This window comes from Octodon degus, unplaced genomic scaffold (assembly GCF_000260255.1).
Source record: "Octodon degus isolate 3935 unplaced genomic scaffold, OctDeg1.0 scaffold00029, whole genome shotgun sequence".
Classification (NCBI taxonomy): domain Eukaryota; kingdom Metazoa; phylum Chordata; class Mammalia; order Rodentia; family Octodontidae; genus Octodon; species Octodon degus.
Genome location: NW_004524605.1, coordinates 17,505,802 through 17,521,586, shown reverse-complemented (window position 1 = coordinate 17,521,586; position 15,785 = coordinate 17,505,802).

Genomic DNA, 15,785 nt, shown 5'->3' with positions numbered 1-15,785 from the left:
AACATTCTGAATTTACCCCAATGTGCATTGTATTTTTTTTCCACCAGTGTAAGTAAATCTCACTGTTGTTATTTCATTACATACTTGAATATCTCTGAGTGTAATCTTTGGGCAGAATCTAATCAGCTTCCTCTGTCTATGCTCAGAAGAGAGATTCCTCAAGTTTCTACAGGGACATACATTTTCTGAGGCAGTCATCTCTGGACATTATACTAATAAAAGTGCCTACCCCTTCTCAGCTGGGGGTAAAGTCTGAGTAGAAAACAACAGGAAGAAGCATATCAATAACTCAGGGGCACAACTCTAAAACGCCGTTTTGGGATGGTTTTTCTAGAGACAACTCAGAGCCTGACTCTTAAAAGTAGGCTCTTATTTGCAATTTCTGTAAAAGCCATAAAAATTCTTGATGTTGTCATTTATGATTACACCACATTTTGGATGTCTAGGGAAAGTCAACAGAGCTATCTAGATCAGAATGGAGTGAGGCATCTTCATAGTACAAGTTTCAGATGCATGTGACCAAGAATTCACTTCTGTTCTCCATGATGCAAAGAAACCAGGCAAAGGAGAAAAGATGAGGCTTTGGGACAAATGCCATAGGGCGAAAGGAATACCATGCAGGAACCATGTAAATAGAAGCAAAAGCCAGCTGGTTCACCTGGTTCAGAAAGAACAGGAAGGGTAGAAGAGATTCCGGAGTCGTGCGTTTGGTTGAATTGGAATGCAGTTTTCAAGTGCTCGGAAGGGTGCTAGGCCTGAAAATTCTAGGGAGACCAGCCAGCTTGCTATCTAGTGGCTACGCCAAAGGACCACAAAGGTGCATTTTGGCAATTCTGCAGTGGTTTTACTATTAGTTTATACATATGTATAGTTTTTGTTTTAATTAGAAAACAGCCAAATAGCCAGCAATTAAGGTGTTTTTTCATCCTTGTGAAACACATAGGCAAATTCGGACTCTACAATGCACAGTGCAAATGAAATCTCTGATCTTAATCTGTATATATATTGTACATGACTGCTAGTAGGTATGAGATGCATTTCCGAATTGGAAACTCATGCAACATGATCATGTGTTTGCATAGGAATGTCACAGTTCTTTCTACCGCAATTCAGTAATGGGAAGAGACTCAAGCAGTGCCATCGAGACATTTTCTCATTTCTTCAGAAGCAGTGCTAAGTAAAATAATAATAATGCTGATTTATAAACCAAAAGACTTTACCTTTTAGCATTAGGAACACAGAAAAAATATGTCAGCTTTCAAAAGCACAACATGTCAAGAGAGTACAGTGTAATGTATAAAGAATTACATTTTTTAAGCAAGACCTGCATTAAATTGGCAAACAAGACAATTTCCATTTTTTTGTAGGTAACTGTGTTCCAGTTTTATGATAAACTTCATATTTAAGAACAGAAACAGGAAAACACCATCAATAAGAACAGGTCTTACAACATATTTATATGTATATATGTGTATATATAGATCCACATAAACATACATACATATATATATGCATTCATATGTTGGAAAACAAAAGGAATAAGCTAATATGTTTTATTTCCTTCATTAAACCAGTATATGAGTATTTTTAATTTGGTAACCAACAATCAACACATTGAAATAAGTAATACAGGGTACTGAGCATTTCTCTTATCAGCAAATCAATGCCTACCGTTCTTATGAACCATTGCACAGTCTGACTCTAATCGTACTGTACCTCAGAGCATAGAAGTTAACTAGTTCTCACTTGCTTGTCTAATTGCTCTCTTTTTCAAGGACATGAACAACATTGTCCACTGGTAATTTAAAAAAAAAAAGATGTCTTAAGAGAATAAAAACTGATGAAAATTCCCCCTGAAAGGAGGGGAAAAAAGAGAAAAAAGCTAAACTCCACCATGTTGGTTAGGGAAAAATACTCACAACTGTAGCGAACATGCCATTTTGCTAATTGTACAAAGTACTTGTTACGTGGGCAACCATAACTTTCACTGAGCGTGTGTAAATAATAAAACAGATTTCTTAAATATTTTTAACTTCTAATTTGTATTTTATGGTAAGACAACATGCTAATTCTGTTGGTGGCTTAAGTCAATGTGTTTTTATGTAAATAATTCAACATGCTGTAAATGAATAGTCCATAGAAACAAATAATTGTGTAGATCTTTTTTTCCTTAACTTTTATTTGTTTTTACCAAGTATTGTAACTGGAGTGCCCCAGCAGAGTAATTTAAACACCCTTTTGCATACATAGTTTGGGAATCGCAGACAGAAAGGTTTTGGTTTGCCCTCTTGATTCAATCTCAGTTTCTTTCTCTGTCTCTCTCTGTCTCTGTCTGTCTGTCTGTCTCTATCTCTGTCTCTCTGCCTCTGTCTCTGTCTCTCTGACACTATTGTTTCATTGCTTTGCTTTCTTACTCCCATTCTTTTCTTCTTTAGAAGAAACCCTGTAGTGGAGATTTTTTTTTTGTTTTGTTTTGTTTTTCTTTTTTCAGGTATTTTTTGTCATCCATGTAAGAACCAGGAGACAGCCTTAGAAATGGAAAATGGGAAAAGTGATTATTGATAACATAGAAATTTTTTATATGAAAGAGTATAAGAAACCAAAGTTTGCACTTTAAGTCTCAATTTTCAAAAAGTAAAAGTTTGTATTGATGGCACTACAGAAAATAAAAATGGTTATTCACAACAACTCCAGAAATTTGTTACACAAAATGGATATTAGAAGACTTTTATTAATAGTAGTGTTTTGCCTTTAGATAGTATTGTTCCTTTCAACCAAAGACTCCAGAATTATTTTTTAAAATGAAAGAAAAAGGGGAGAAAATGGGGGGAAAGACCCTGCTTCACACCAAAGGTTTAAAATACATTTTCCAAATGCACCAGAAAGATTGTAAAAACTAGAAAGGAGTCAACAGAATGATAAAGAAAATACTGTCCTAAAATTTTTTTCTTTTCAAAATTGGGGGAGGGAGAAAGCAGCACTCTTAAGCAGCTTAGAATTTTGAAAATTGAAGACCATTTCTGTTGACATGTGCAGAATACTGACACGAAATTTCCTTTTGCTTTGAGAAGTATTTTTGTGACAAATACAATGAAAATGATGAACACAAACTTTATTCCGAGTTCCAAAGCCAAACATCATCCCATCCCATGTCCTCTAATCTGGTACCAATGCGTATGTCCTTGCGCCACTGGAAACAAGCTGACAGTTCTGTTGGCTTGTGTTGATTTTGTTGTTATTCAAAAACAGTTTATCTATGTCAATTTTAAACATAATTCAAATCTGTCTACCTATGATTTAAATTCCATAATATTTTAATTTTATTTGCATGGGTGTTTAAATGGTTCTGTTATGAATACTGTCCCTGCACAGTTCTGAACTGTCCTTTTATATAAAAAGTGATAATCTAGTTTCTTCACAACGTAGTGATTACCAGCCTTACCGAGTACCTTGTAGCCTTTCTTAACACGCACATAATGCACATTTTCCAATGGCTAGAAAATGCAAAACCTAAGTGAATATCACTGCATCTATTTTCATGTCTTTCTCAAAACAGGACTATTCAAATCTCTGGGATCCATGAGATAGTACAAAACGAGGATTATAAAAGAATAGCACATAAGAATTATTTTCTTGAATTTAAATTTACTGCAGCCAGTTTCAGCATGTAAATATATAATAATGTTGGCTAGTGTGTAATTCTTGAATTAAGAACTACAAATAAAAATTAAAAGTTTGCCTGTGTTGTTTCATTGTGTCCAGAATATATTGTTTAAACTTCTGTATATTGTACCATCATAGCTTTTGTGAAAAGGAGGGCAAATTTTGGGAGCCTGGGATGTGCGGCTAAGAAAACTTGAATCAGAGCACTTTCTTTCCACCTATTAGTTACTTTCTGTTATGATAATTATTTCACAAACCTTATCTTCACTGAATTCTCACCCTACTCCCTGAGGTGGAAGAACATCAAGCTCAGCAATAATATATACCTGGCTCCTGAGAGTAGAACCTGCATTTCTACAAGTAGTGCATCCAACTCTCAGGAGTTTGTTGACAAAGTAAGGGCGTAATCTCACTTGCCTGACAGTGTAATTTTGAATATGAAGATAACTGAAAAAGACCCCTTAGTAAATTACACAATCTAAGAGAAGTGGTCGGTAGGGTAGATGCCATTGATGTTGTCAGTTGTCATCATTCTAGAACATTCAGCATGTATCTCACAAGTGCTGACATGATAGTTAAAACTTAACACAAATTATTCTCTTAGCTTTTATTTTATGTTCAACATAAGTTAAGAACTTACTTCCATGATGGGAGCATACAATAAATGCAACATGATCATTTATGTAGCATCCAACAAGCCTCTACTAGAGAAATACTAATGCAATAGCAAGCAGAAACACTGAAACAGTACTCAGGATTTAGAGGCAGATTTATTTATGATCAATGGGCACTGATTGGGATTGTTCCCAAAATATCTGGCCCTAATCTCTGGTGGTCTAGGAATTATATGGGGAGATCAAGCAGGAAGTACAGAGGTATAGTGGCTTGTTAGTTGGAGATTGGTTTATACAATGTGCATCTTAGTAACTAGGTGTTTCTAAGAGACCAGTGCAACCTGAACTGGAACAGGAACTGTTACTTGGGCAACCAAGAAACTAAAGTACATGGCTTGGCCAGGGGGCACTTTCTGCTACACTAATTATTTTACAAACTTGATCTTCACTGAATTCTCACCCTAGTCCCTGAAGCAGAAAAAACTCAGGCTCAGCAAGAATATATACCTTGATCATAAGAGAACCTGCATGTTTACACAGATGACCTCACCTCTACCTAAGTCCTTGCAATGAAGTTCACCTCATCATTAAAAATGGATAACCAGGATGGCCAATTTCTCATTCTGTTCATTGTTTCACAAAAAAAAATGATTATTGAAAACCTGTTCTCTGCACATCTGGTGCTAATACCAGAAACACAGAGGTGAACACAAAAGCCCCCTCATCTTCTCAGAATCAGAGCTCTCCTAAGTCCAGAAAATTATTTTGTTACAAGCCTCTTGTGCTTTGCTTTCTGGCTAAATAATAGTCTTTCTAAGGGTTAGTGCATGGAAAAACCATCTCTCATATCCTTCCATGGCACAGGTTCCATGGAAGCAGAGATAGGGAGCTTACTCAGTGATAGAGGCCAGAGCAGACGGCGCAGCATAGCTGGGCTCAAGTGCAGCACAGCCCTGTGAGCACAGGAAGGGAATGAACTGCATGAGGCACCTCAGAAGAGGAGCAGTGTGGCATTTCTTTACAACTTCAATCATTTATTTGTTTGTTTATTTATTTGTTACAAGGTCTCACTACATAGTTCGGACTCATAGTGATCCTCTTCTCTCAGTGCTTGTAATCCCAGTGCTGGGATTACAAGCATCTGCCACTACACCCTTTTAGATATTAGATTCACCACTAAAGTCCCATCGTGAACATAGTGGGATCCTTTGTCTCTATCTCGGGAAGTGTTCTGAGAAGCAAGAAGGTGAATTCAATATACTGATTTAGCATGATACTCCTGGAAAAAAAAACTTTCAAAAAGTAGGTGCAGTTGGCTCTAAGTTTCAAAATTAGAAGGCTGAAGAGATATAAAATTTGAGTAGAGAACTGATATATCCCTCAGCCTGTGCCCTTCAAACTTGAATGGTTATAGAAGCCTTCATCGGAGTTGTGAACATGTAACAGGCTGACATCACACTAGGGAACTGTAAAAACTATGACAAACTCTCGAGAGCTTGAGTGACTGAAGAGGCAGCCACTCCTGAGCCCTCTCCGGCTGTGGCCCTGAGGAACTGCAAGTCCAGCATTGCCGGGTTCATTTTAGGTCATAACCCCAAATGTGTTGAACCTTTCCCACTCCAAATAGGTTCAGTATGTTCAAAGAGACAATGACAATTGCATTTCTTTGCATGCCCACCACCCCATGCTGACGCTGTGGTTGTCATCCTCAAGCTGTTAGAAGCTTCTTGTGTTGTGCAGCTTGGGGATCATGATAGCACTGACAAGATCAGTTTCTTTTTCGTCTTCATGGGAGCTCACAAATGTAGTCATGCAAGGAAAATGATGTGTTCTTGTGTTTGTTCAAAACAGAGAGGCGATTTGCTTTCTGCAACCAGAGATTTTCATGGTGTGAACCATCCAATGGACTTGTAGGCTAATCAGAACTCATAATGTGGGCCTTTATCTTTCTGCTATGTCCTGTCACCGAGATTTCCTGTGCCCTCCCATAGCTCCTGAACTGAGAAGCAAAAGCCCTGGTTGAGTGAGCCCCTGAAGAGCAAGTGGGTTATCGTAGAACCAGGAGTGGTTCAGGGGAGCCTTGGAGAGAGAGGGGGCAGTACAGGAGGACGGGGCTTAACAGGAGACTCTGTTACTTGCGTAGATGGAATCTCCAGTGATGAAGTATAGAACACAAATTAAATGATCAGTACAGCCACTCACAAAGTTCCGAGCCTTAAACACCCAAGGTGGATTGAATCTGAAATGAAGAACTAACTAAACCTTGTGCAGAAGTGTGTGCCATGAAGTGGTAATGAACAAGAGGAGGGCTGAGAATGACACAGAGGAGCACGGTCCTAATTATGTTAATAAAAGCGCAGTTGGCAAAGCAGTTTGAAAGTCCCTAATTCATGTGGTGGTCTTAAGAATAGACTCATTCTTAGTATGTGTGGAGGAGGCCAAGGAGAACAAGAAGAAGAAATGGGAGGACAGCAGCAACTAAGGGGAAATAGATGAGAAAAGTTTTCAACACCAGACACTCCCAAAATCCCAGTGGGTTATTTAATTTGCACAACAGAAGTTTGATTCAGAGAAGCTGAGAGCTACCAAATGCTAGATATTTGGGAGGTTTCTGTTAACTTATGGAAGGGTGGAAGTAGAGTGCCACTTATAGAAATCTAATACACAAACATGGTCTAAGGAATTTTGAAGGTTCTCTTTCTCCTTTGATTCCTCTCACTTTAAATAGTGTGATCTTTTCTCTCTCTTTATTTAAAATAAGAGCGGCCTCCACTGAAATTCACATTTCCCATTCTTCCATTCTCTGAGTGGACCAAGGCAAAGTGGAAAAGAAAGTTTCTTGTTTCCACTTAGTTTTCTTTACAGATTTAAGAGTACCCCTGAAGGGATCAAGGCTCCACTCAAGGCTGGAAATCTTTCTGAAGAGGTTTGCCAAATCTTTACTTATTCATTTTAATTTCTCATCCTACTTGCCAGGAATTCATTTGAACCCTTAGAGAACCTTTCACAATATAGAAAATGAAGCTATTAGTGCACACAAAGTACAAAATGATTAATAAATAAAAAACTTTTAAATGTTTAAGATGCTTCAGCTAAAATTAAATTACAAGAGGTATCTTGCCAGTGTGAAGTCAGCTTTTCCAGCACCAGCTTTGGTGGATAACAGGGTGCAGGCACCTCACACTGGCTCTGCTTCCATAGTGATCAGGGACCCTGGAGAAGCCTTTGTGGGATCCGTGGCTTCAAGTGGCCAGGGAAAACAGTGTGTGAGGAGGTCCCACACTCGCGCAGCACATAGAGGGCCCAGAAAGCACTCTTGTTTCCCATCTTCATTTCCAGATGTACAGGGGTCTCCCAAAAAAATAGAACCAATAAAATATGTGAACAATGTCAGGGCAGGGAGATACCTCTGCTGTCCAAGCACCTGCCTGTCAAACGCAAGAACCTGGGTTCAAAGCTGGGCATGGTAGCACACATCTGTAATCCCAGGGCTGGGGAGGCAGAGAGAGGAGGTTCACTATGAGTGCAAACTGCGAAGCAAGGTCCTATACCAGGGATGGGGACATAGCTCAGTAGAATAGGCACTTGTCTAGCAAGTGCAAGGTTCTGAGTTCAATTCCCATACTACCAAAAAAAAAAAGACCCTATATCAAATAAATAAATAAATGAGTTTTAAATTTTTAAAGATACATAAGCAATGTGATCAATATATTTGATGAATGTTTATATTTTTAAAATTTATTACAGTAAAAGTTCCACTCATCTCCCCCAACATACTCCTGCTCACATCTAACACTCAAATTGAAGAACGCTTACACCTATAACTGCAGCACTAGGGAGGCTTAGACAGGAGGATCACTATGAGACTGAGAAGTGTAGCAAGACCCTATATCAAATAAATAAATGAGTTTTAAATTTTTAAAGATACATAAGCAATGTGATCAATATATTTGATGAATGTTTATATTTTTAAAATTTATTACAGTAAAAGTTCCACTCATCTCCCCCAACATACTCCTGCTCACATCTAACACTCAAATTGAAGAATTCTTACCACTTTCTGCAGCAATTCTGGAGGTCCTCATTCATGTCTTTATGAAGGGTGATTTTAGAGATATGTTGAGTATTTCTACCTATTGTCATGAAACATAAAAGGCATGCTTTTTATGTTTCATGACCATGTGTCTTTATCCACTTTGCTTACCAGATCTGGCATTATGCAACTTTGACTTATTGCCAACATCAAAATGACCTTGATAAGTTAATATTTTGTAGAAATTCAGGAAACTAGTGAGCCATGACAACTAAAGAAACTAATGAAAGAGCACTTCCAGAGATGCTTCAGAAGGTACAATGGGATAAGTGCATTCAAAACCAGGGAGATTGTAATTTTTTTTCCATTTATTTTTGTACTGCAGATCAAACTCAGGACCTTGTGCTTGCCAGGCAGGTACTTAGGCCACTGAGCTATTTTTTCTGGCTCAGAGAGATTATTTTGAAGGACATTAATGTCAATCTATTTTTTACTGTAATAATTTTTAAATGTACACCTTCACTGTGTGTTTAAATCACAGCTGTATATCTATAAGAAGAGATCTGTTGTCACAAATTTATTCACCTGATTATGGAGGTTGACAACTCCAAAATCTGCAAGTTGGACGGACATGCTGGAGAAATAAGGAAGAGCTAATGTTGACATTTAAGTTCAAAGACTAAGTTCTGACAGGAAACTTTCTTACACAGGAAAGGTCAGCCCTTTTGTCTGTTCTTGTCTTTAACTATTGGAATATCATCAACTCACATGGTAGAAGGTGTCTGCTTTTCTCAAAAGCCACTAATCTAAATGCTAAATGCTCCCTGTGGCACATTTAGAATAATGTTTGACTATATATTATGACAATGTGGCCCAGCTAAACTGACACATTAAATTAACCATCTCACTAGCCCTCATAATGCCACTAAGATAATGTTTTCAGAATATAAATATAATCATGCTACTTCTGCAAAATCCTATGAAGTGTTTGCTTTGATCATAGCAAGAACTTAAATTTTTTCGTGGCAACCGAGTTCTTCTGTGATCAGTTGGTTAGTTCCTTTTAAGTCTGATCTCTTCCATTCTGCCCTTGAGCCCTGGCTCCCTCCAGATGGAATCATTTCCAGTTTCATGGACACACTATTTGCTCTGACATGTGGTCCTTTGTACGCACTGTTTCTTCTTCCTGAAATATTTCCTTACCCCCCAAATCTCTCTCCTCATTAATCTTTGTTCATTTGTTTTCTTGTTAAAAAAAAATAGAGATCACTTAGGAAGAGATTTCCTTTATTCAGAAGTTGATTTATTCCCAGCATCTAGCACCTCCTCAACACAGAGATATTGTGTCAGTTATGGCTCTCTACAGGATCAGATTGAATATAAACTACATGCATGATAATACAAGGGTTTTATTAGATATGCTCATAAGGTCGGAAGTGGAAGCATCCTAAAGACTGTCTGCCAGATCAGTGATAGAAGAATCTGAAGTGGCCATTTGTGCGTGGAAAATCAAGGGATCAATTGGCAGTCAATGGTCAAAGGACTGGAAACTCACTGCAGTCACTGGTGCAAGTCTATTTAGAAAGTTTTAAAAGACTGTCCTGAAAGGCTAAAGAAACTGTAGATAAACATCCTAAAGTAATGGTGAAAACTAGAGCCTCTACTAAAAAGAGAAACACTTCCTTCTTTCCCTTTTTATTCTGTCCAAGCTACGAGTCCAGTGAATGGTGCACCCCTATCCAACAAGTCCTGCCTCACTCAGTTTGTTGGCCTACATGTCAAAGATCCACAGATGCTCACAGGAACAGTCTTCTTAGTTCTCTTTTCATTCCTACTTCACTAAATGTCTGATCTCACAATCCTTTGCTAGTTTCTAACCTTCTTCCTAACATCTTTATGTTTAAATGCCTTAACTTTACATCTTCTCTCCATAACTCTCTTCAAAACTCCAAACAGCTCTTTGATATTATATCCCAATTATAAGATATTCAAAATTGATTTTTTTCCCAAAGCTGATAGCAATTTCATTTGCTATAGCCAAGAACTCTGTATTCTTCTTTTCTTCTCACATTAAATGGAATCCATCATAAAGTTATAATGTCTACTGCTTCACAATTTAAATACAGTACTTCTCACTCTTCCTTGTTGCTATCCTTGTCTAAGTCATTATAATATTCTCACCGAATTCTTCCAACAGTATGTTATTTGCATTTTCTGCTGCGACTCTTGGTTCTTACCCAGTGTTGTCAGTTTAGCAGCCAAAGGTAGTTCTCTATATAAAAAGTCATATTATGGAATGGCTTTGCTCAAAATAATACCTTCCCATTTCAATCAGAGCAAAAAACAAAATTCTTAAAATTTGCTGACTCCTTGCATAGCGTAGTGCTCAATATTTGCCTACCTAATTCCAATTCCCTGGCTCTCCAAGCACCAGCCATGGGAGCTTTGTTGCTCAACCACAGGAACTAGGCATTCCTCTTTCCAGAGTTTCTACTCTGTTTCCTGTCTCTGAAGCCAACTTACCAGAGTGTGCTTCATTCCCTCATCTCTTTTGAGTTTCTCAGTAATCTCTATCTGTTCCATCTTATTCATTGACACATCTTTCCCTCTGCTCACAAACATCACACTTCCCTGACCCTGCTCATCTTTTCTTTTCTCCATGCATACTACCATTTAGTGAAGGTTTGCTTATGTTGGTTGCAATTTTGATCTTGCTAGAATGAACAATATCAACTAGTGGATACCTTATGAAAAGAAAAAAAAATAGCTTTGGTAATAGCTGATGTTTCTAGTATGATAAATTTTGGTGTAGTTGTGCATTTTGAAATATCATGACCATGAAATTCAAAGTCATAAAACATTGTTAAAAGATCCTAAGATCCTCTTTTAGCAAGGCCGTGTCAGTATCTCTTAAAACTTTTTTCTTCCTGAAGTAGTTGGCATAAAGCACAGGACCTTCTCAATATGTTATTTCCCTTCCTTCTAAATTTTTAAACAAGGTCTCCTTAAGTTGATAGGCTGCCTAGGCTGGGCCCAAACTTAAGATCTTCCCATCTTGGCCTTCCTTATATCACCATGCCCAAAGTCTTAGAACTTTCTCAGTTGCTACATTAGGGAAATTTTGTTAGAACTATTATTCTATACATAAGTTATCAGTTAATGCAAACAATGTCTCAGATAGAATGAAAAAAATTGTTGACCAGTTCTCCTCTAGGTGGTGATAATAAAATTGATGCTTATGAATATGAGATGGGAAAAGTAGATGTTCAGTTATTAGAATAAAAAGGTTACTAATACTCCTCTGAAAATGAAAACTTCCCTTTTTGGGACTTTTATCCTAATGCTTATTGATCTCAGGCCTCACCTTTCTATGTATCATGTTTATTTTTAACTCATGGTTTTCTCTTCTCTCCACCTTAACAGTCATCAGAAGAAAAGGACTGGCACTGAAAATGAGATTCTGATGTTGGATTCAGATTGTGATTAGAAAGTAGGAAAGTTGTGCCTGAAAGTTAGAGAGCCATCTACAGGCTTTAGTGGGTTGTGACCTCAAGAACTTCATTTCAATTCTCTGTGTTCTCATCTATAATACAGAAGACATGATTTTGGTATCTATGTGAAAGCACTCTATAAAGTATAAGGAACAGTGTGCACTGAGATATTATTAGACAGTAACCTTCAAATTCTAGATCCACATTTACAGTGGATATTTCTTATGCTTTCTTGCTTATGTTTTCTTGAGAACAATGAGTTCTCAAAATGGGAGAGGCAAAATATGACAGTAGCTCCCTCTATGTGAAAAGTAAGGGAATATATTGTCTTAAAAGGTTTTTGAAGCAACAACAAAACTGAAGTTTGTGTGTGTGTGTGTGTGTGTGTGTGTGTGTGTGTGTTTGTGGTACTGGGGATTGAACTCAGGACCCTGCACTTACCAGGCAAGCACTTTTTCTACTGAGCTATTTCTGAGGCCCCCTTCTTTTTTTTAATCACTATCTTAGTTACTTTTCCCTTGTTGACAGGACAAAATGCCCAACATCCAAAATTAAGGAAAGACAAGTTTATTTACTCATTGCTTGTTGAGGTTTCAGTCCATAATCAGTTGGATCCAAGGTAGGGTGGCACATGGAACAGGACCAACATTTGATAGCAGTGGAAGATAACAAAAGTAGCAGGAACAAGAGAAGATGGGGTCAAGCCTCTTCTTATATTATAACCAGACTATCTGTGGAGGGACAAATGTAGCACTCACACTATCTCATGCCCTCCTCTTACACAGGCTAAGGCTGAATACAAAGTGAGGCCCCCAGATGTGCCACTTAATTAACCTAAACTTCTCAAGTTGACACAATGAACAACACCCTAGAGCAGCAAGGGCCTAACCTGTGCACCCCAGGGTACAGAGCTGCTGAGTTACTTGGTTAAGCTTCTAGACTCCTCAAGTTGACACATGCATCAACCAAAACAGTGACCATTAGCCCTAAATGACATATAGTATCAGAGATAAAGTACTGCCTGCCATGGGGTCAGATCCTTTACTACCCCACTCCTGCTTTGGTGAACTGACCTCCTCCAAACATAATCCTTATAAGTACTGAGGCTTATTCCCCAGTGGGCCTAATCCTAACTGAACATGGTGTTTATTGCAAAATAAATTGGTGGCCAATTCAGTCCAAGGAATGGCAGGGATTTCTGACTTCTCTGTGTGGTATAAGATGCATCTTTGTTCCATCTGCATACAGGGACAGGAAAAGATGTAAGTTTTCCAATTTCAGCATCTATGCTGCTAGCATTTGGATCCTGTCTGCTTGGGAACTGAGTCAATACAAATGGAAGCAGAGATAAAACATTGGAAGATTAAATCCTGGCCTCAACGGTATCACTGGATCATGTGGAGAGACCAGACTGGGTTTTTAGGAATATGAAAGTCCCAAGCTGGCTTGGCTTTCATGTTTGCCTCTGGCATTCTGAAGATAACTCATATCAAAGTCTATGAGAGGACAGCTTGGTTAGCTATGGAATGCAAGCTAGCACAGGGTCAACTCCCTCCAGAAGTGTGGCTCTTTAAATGGAAAAAGCCTAGGTTCTAAAGTTAACTTACTCTGAGTCTTTTCCACCATCTAAAAACATAAGAGAGGAGAAGGCAAATACATGGCTGATGGTTAGAGTTTTCTTTTAACTCCAAAACTTTGAAAGCATATCTTAGGTTCAGCTTGGTACCTAATGGAAATTTTGGAAACTGATGCAGGTCTAAAACTGATGCAGAGGAAGAATCTTGACTCACCTGCCAAAACCTATAAATTAATCTTTTAAAACACTATTTTTGTAACACATTGTGACACTACATTGACTATATGGAAATGCTAAGTTAATTAATGTGTCTTTGGCTGCCACAGCAGCAGAGTCAGTTTCATTGTTTTTAGGACTACATTTTAATGTCAAAAGCACATAAGACTTCTGTATAGTTGCTCTGTTAATGCATTATAATTACAGATGTAATCAAAAAGATAAGTTTGAATTTTACCTAAATGACACCTTTAATGACTTCTGAATAACACATGACTTCAATTAAAGTTATCTCCCAAAAAATCATACCTAATAGCATTATTTATTAGAATACTAAGTAGGAGCTCTTTATTTCAGTGCCATTTCCCTCTAATCTACTTTGCTAGGGAAGGGCAAGTTTTCCTGCACACTATGACAGAGAGTAGAACCCTTATGACTGGAATTTAACATAGTGTTCTACCAGAGAAATCACTGAATAGTTTTTCATGGTTAAAATAAATTCAGAAATCTATTTTTGGCTACTTACCAAATGCCAGGTAATATCAAAAATATAAGTCCCTAAAACCTGCATGCAAGAGCTTTAGAATGTAATGCAGAATGCAATACATGAAGCAGGCCTTAAGAAATCCATAGCAGCCCAAGTCGGGTGAGAGTGTAGGAGAGTTTCCGGCTACCCTGAGCCAGCGGCACCAACTCCAGGTCCAAGCCCAGGCACAGCATGGGTCAGACCCTCTCCCACCCCCTTGAGACACCCACCACCACTCCGCAGTACCTCTCCCACCCCGCCCACTGAGTAGGAATTTCTGCCACGTTCCAGGAACCCCCAGACCCAGTCCTAGCCCAGGTCCCGTGAGTGTGTGGGAGAGCTTCCAGCTACCCTGCACCGGTGGGACCAACTCCAGGTCCCAGCTCAGGCGCACGTGAGTCAGACCCTCTTCCACCCCCTTGGGACGCCCCCCACCACTCCACAGCACCTTCCCCAACCCGCCCAGGGAGTAGGAATTTCTGCCCCATTCTGGGAACACACAGTCCCAGTCCTAGCCCAGACACAGTGAGTATGTGGGAGAGCTGCCTCTACCCTACTCCACCTTGTCCTCCACAGGCTCAGCTCTGGCCTCGCATACAGGCCTGGGGTGTAACCCTGCAGCTGCAATCCCTACAGAGAGGGTAGAGGATAGAACCACTCAGCTAGTCCGGGAGAAGAACATCTTGCCTCAGGGGAACAACAGGTTCACCCTATAGGGCAGCAGCAGGAAGGAGCAGAACACAGCAGCCAGACCTAAGCCAGGCACAGCTGGATAAATCCAGACTTTGTAGATCTGAACCTGAACTTCAGTACGTACTAAGGTTATAACTACAATGAAGATCTACAACAAAGGTCATAAGACAGTGCTACACAAAATGACGAAAAGGAACAAAATGCAACCTCAGAACCCACGCCCAGCCATAAGAAGTGCAGAGGACACTAACACAGAACAAATTGGGAATCACACAGCTGAAAGTAATGAATCAATGGATTCTGAAATAAACAAACAGCTGCAGAAAGGTATAGAGGGACTCAGATTGGAAATAAAAAAAAGAAATCCCTCAATTAATAACATCTGCAGTAAATAATCAAATGCAGAAACATGGAAGAAACCCAGTACCCACCCAGAACAAATGTGGAAGACAATAGCATGGCTCAAATGCATGAATTAGTAGCATCGATAGTAAATAAGCAACAGCAGAAGGATATAGAGGAAATCACAGCACAACTCTTTTCTGAAATAAAAAAAAGAATTGTCAGAACTCATAGCATCTGAAGTAAAGAAGCAACTACAAAAAAATAAGCAGGAAACCCAATCTGAAAAAAACACTGCAGTAAAAGAATTTATAACTGCTTCTAAAGAAGACATTGATAAAAAGTAGAGGAGATTAGAAAAATGACGGATTCTTTGAATGAGCAATTCAGGAAAGAAATAGATCGCATGAAGCAGAATCAAAGAGATATACAGGATATTAAAATCTCAATCACAAGCCTGCAAAACCATTTAAGTGAATGTGAAGACAGGCTTTTAGATCTTGAAGATGCTGGTGCAGCTAGTGAAAAAGGTAAGAAAAGATCTCTTAAAAACAATGAGGATGCAGGAAATAATAATCCATCACCTGCAAGATGAAGCAAAGATGAACAATGTGAGACTAATAGGCATCAA